Here is a 4893-nt window from a genome sequence, read left to right as displayed (position 1 = left end):
TGATGCCTTTGTACATGCGATTGTAGTCCCTGTTACTGTGAAAAACGCTGCCCTATAGCAACTACCCAGATAATACGTAAAGATGTTACACATATTGAATTTAATAACACCAAAGTGAACAGGCTTGGATGGAAGTGAATCGAAATGCACAAAGAAAGCTACATTTAACTGAACCAAGCTTATGATTTAAAACAGGATGAAAAGCTTTTCCAGAGATGCTAAATGAAGTGTCAGCAGAATGATGTGTGAACATGAGCAATTATGAGCTTCACCTCACCTTACCTATACTGTCACTACTCAGTCTTGATAGCACAGTATATTGTGTGGAAATGCAGTTATACTCCTGCAGAAGGTACCTGCTGCAGAAAAGCTGTGACAGTTTGGTGATGTACTGCAGCGCATGTCGTGTCTTTCTGCTCGCTCTGTGGTCAAACAAATATTCTTGGAAATAGCCACACTAGTGGCGTGGCTCTAGGGACGGTAAAGACTGGCTGGCCAGTTCACCACTTTGAACAGTCAGTCCTATGTTGACGATTATTATTTATATGGGACATAATGGGAACATCACAAAGGCTTCTGTGTTTCCAGGTTTTCATGTGTGTTCAGAATTATGGATATGGCCCATAATGGAAACCTGAACAACATGTTTCCCAAATCTGTATTGTATTACTATCATATGACCTAATGTGGAAATTGTCAACAATATTTCTATTCCCTCAGCACTGCCATGTTGGTCATATGCAGCCCAGTCTCATCCCATGATGTGAAACCAACGTGGGCTTTATTTGGCTTTTGCAATTTTATACCATATAATGGCTGATAATCGTATGTGCACACAAAAAAAATGATAGTTTTGATCGATTTGTGATGTTGTGCACACAATATATATTTCATTTCATGACTAGTATTGCAATGTATAGCAGTAAGATTAGAGTTGATCTCCAAACCTATCCCAGGCAGAAAGATTTTATTCACAGACCCACAGATCCTCTCATATTTCCACAGACGTAACATTTTTATATGGGTATACTTTTCTAGTATACCCACATTTATCACCAAGTGTTATTACTGGTGCATTGTTGTGCGTGTTTTTGTGAGAGTTTCATTTTTGACATACAAATTCCCAGCCTATGTATGTTGTGCACAATGCAAATTAAAAGTTAAAAGCAGGCTAAACTAACTTAGTGAAAATACATTTCCTTAAAAGGATCATGTTAATAGATGCTAATATTAGTAATTAGTTTACAGTGTTACTGTGTCTATGCAGACCTTGGCAGAACACAGCTCATCCTCACCAGGAAGCTGAAGGTAAGAAGTGACTGCTGTTTAAGTCTTATACTGTATTTGTGTGAATAAGTGTCAACAAAACCTTCCTTGTAGCATGTGTTTAAATATAATTGTCTGTTTTCCTGATTTTTTTCCTTTCTTCTTTTTTTGATCCGTTGACCTGACATGGATTTCCTTTTATATGTTACCAATTAAAGATGCAAATGAGTTTGACTTGTAAAAAAAATCAAAGCACTGGTTTAAGACCTGCAGAACAACATTACATTTAACCCCTGTTGCTTTGTTGCTGACAGTGACACAAAGCAGCCTGGTGTCATAACACGGATGCTCGGTTTGCATAAATGCATAATAACGATATGGCCTTTTTGCAGGCTGTAGACAAGACAAGGGGGGAGAAGAAGAGAGCAAAAGAGAAGGTTGTTATTTTCAAAAGCTTTCTAATAAGCAGAAACTCATGATGTATACTGGTTGGCTGTACTTTGGATGGTTGACCTGCCCCTGTGAATACAATGACTCTTATCAGACACCCAGTGCTGATATATGTGAAGGTGGCAATGTAGGTGACATCAATAAAAAATAGTACAGTATAAAATATAACTGAAAAAGACTGAATAGGAGAGTTGTTTGTGTTTTGATTTCATAACACATTTTTGATATTTGATGTAATGTAAGATTTGATTTCGGGTAGTGCTTCTCTTACTGGCTAATTATTATGCTCAAGAAATGGAACAATGTGACCTTTTGCAAATATAAATGTCTCTCATAAGACAATATAATTGGCTAAACTGAATACCACAGGGAAAACAATTAATGGTAACAAGCAAATACTTTTATCCTCAGTTATTTCCCACAGTGAGGTGCTTCAAAGATGTGGCTCCAGTCCCTTCACAGTAACTTTCCGTGGCACATATTAGGTCACAGGATCTCCCTACATGTGCAGTACAAGTGTGCACACTTTGTGGCGTACAAGTCACTCTGTTGGATGGATTAGACACCTGATGTGCTGCAGAGATTAAGCAGAGTGCTACACGTGCAGGAAATAACAATGTAATTAGTGAGATGACTGCAGTGTACTGAGACCTGCTTTAGATTAGCACACAGCTGATGATAAAAACAAGCCTTATAACACAGTATGACGCGCCATGTTTTTGTAGAGGAACCTGCAAAACATTTTAAAGAACATCTGATTTTAATCCTACAGCTGTTGGCAGGATGTATATCATTTATAGGCAGAGAGGGATGTTGAATTCCACATTCAATGTTTGTGCATGATGTTTACAGTATAATGAAGGCTGTAATGTAGTTGTTAGATTATAGTGGGAGGTTTGTCTACTTACTTCTGCTGCTGAGGAGTTTGTGAGCCCATGTAGCACTGCTGCTGCTGCTGCAGTACAGCTATGCTTGAGGAATCTGTTTTTTTGTTGTCAGCAGGATTTTTTTTTCTCTCCACTCCTACATAATTCATAACTCTGTCCTTCACTTTCATATAGTTCTAGTTGAATGCAAGTCAACCCCTTCCACACAGACACAAAAATAGATTTAAGTTCTGAGCATCCCTTTCCTGCCCCTGTAAAACCCCCCCTCTCTAACGTACAAAGACCTGACTTGAGAAATAAAATTTGACTGCAGCAAAGAGTTTATCAAATCTGAATGTGTTTGTGCACAGTAACACAGCGGCTTCAATATGCAACACAGAGTCTAACACTATAACAGTCAACACTTCAGAATGTAAAGGGGTCAGGAGGGATCAAGTCGCTTAAATTTCTCTGGATTATTATTTTTATTTGTTAAATTTACACAGACAGCGGAGTTCCAGTTTCATCAGCATTAAGCAAACCTGCAGATGGTGCGATAATTAACTTTCTGATTTTGAAAAAAAAAAGTAAATGCAAAGACTAAATAAAAAAAAAACAACACATGAGACAACAGACAGTTCTGCCTTTTCGTGTCTGCACCGAACCCTAATCTCTTAAAAACATAAGGTATTCTGTTTTGTAAACAACTGTAAATGTCAGTTGAAAACTTAACTAATAGTCACGTCTGCTTAATATATTGCTTGCCTTGTTTTGTTTAATGTAGTGTATAACTCAGACAATAATTCACAGAAGCTGGAAAAGGAGAAGGAGAGAATCATCATCTAACATTTATCTTCAAAATGAGATTATCTCATTTTTTTGTGTTTATCTTCTGCCGTATGGGAACCACAGCGAGGTCAAAGGTCTCCTGTATAAATGAGCTAACTGTCATTTTATGGGATGTGTATCCAGAATAGGTCAAATCATGTTGCCATTAATATTTCAAACATGCTAAATGGAAAAAGATGTTCATACGGTCGCACTGTCCAAATAGCTGTCCCTCCTTCTAATAGGATGATATATATGAAAGACAATTTCCTACATCAGATTGGGTAGATGGCCCTATCTATTACTTGTTGAGCCATTTATCTTACCAACATTGATGAATTCATTATGGTGACAGTTCTCGTCGGTATAATGAAATGCCACCCAAAAATTGGGTGGTTGAAATGGAAAGCAGATATAGCTGCCCCAATTATTGTAAAATTTCACACCACCTTTCTTCTGTAGGCTCATGTTACTCAGCACACTTCTGTTTTGTGTCTGCTCAGGATCTCTTTGACGCTTAAATAAGTTCAGGACAGTCCTCCCCTTTTTAACTTTAATTGTGCCTTTGTGCAGATTTAAACGAGGAAAGAAAACTTCTGTTAAAAATTAACCCGTTGGTATATTTTATTATTAATAACATCCACTAATGGGAACTTGAGAGGCAAAACTTTTAGTGCTTACATGAAGTTTTCTTATGATGCCATGCAGAAAGACACATTCGGAAATTCCCTGATGTTATATTAATATAGCCTACAATGGCTCCCAGTTTGTTTTCTGCTAAAAAGAGGCACTGGAGTAAAGGTAGGAAATAAAGTGCTGCTGCAGTATCGGGTAAAGGTAGTAAAACTTCCCAGAATGCACTCTGCTTGTGGCCTTCTGAGCTAGTAGCTACTAAAAAGAGCCATTTAGAGGTATTAAAGCGAGGCTACACATGATAACAAAACTGAGGTACAGAGATGTTTTCACACACTAACACCATAGTCCCTACTACTGCTGCTGCTGCTACATCCATTTCACCTCGCTGGCTTTGGCACTCCTCTCTGTCCACTACAAATCTGGCCCAAATCTTTTCACATAATTATACAATCAATACAAATGTAAAACTTCATCCATAATAAACTTGCAACTGCTGAGAGAAACTGTTTGCTGTGCTGCCCGGTAAGAAGCAGCTCTGTCCACACTGGCCTCCTCACTGTTTGCAGTGTGTGATTCTTGGCTGTCGCAATGCATGGCTGTTGGCTGCAGTGCCCCCTTTCTCCTACTTATGGCTAATTCTGTTACACTGTCTGCTGCATGGCTAAGCAGCATTAAAAGTATTAAGCTGTCAAACAACATGCAAAATGTGGAAATACTATTTTGAATGGAGGGGAAGCTCTACATATCACCGCATGTCACGTTGTAACTTTACACATGCTACCTACATGTAGATGAGTGCTCAGTAACAAAGGCAAAGGAGACAATATTCAGCTCACGATCCATTTTG

Source organism: Parambassis ranga, chromosome 15 (assembly GCF_900634625.1).
Source record: "Parambassis ranga chromosome 15, fParRan2.1, whole genome shotgun sequence".
Taxonomy (NCBI): Eukaryota; Metazoa; Chordata; class Actinopteri; family Ambassidae; genus Parambassis; species Parambassis ranga.
This window is presented reverse-complemented; position numbering follows the sequence as displayed.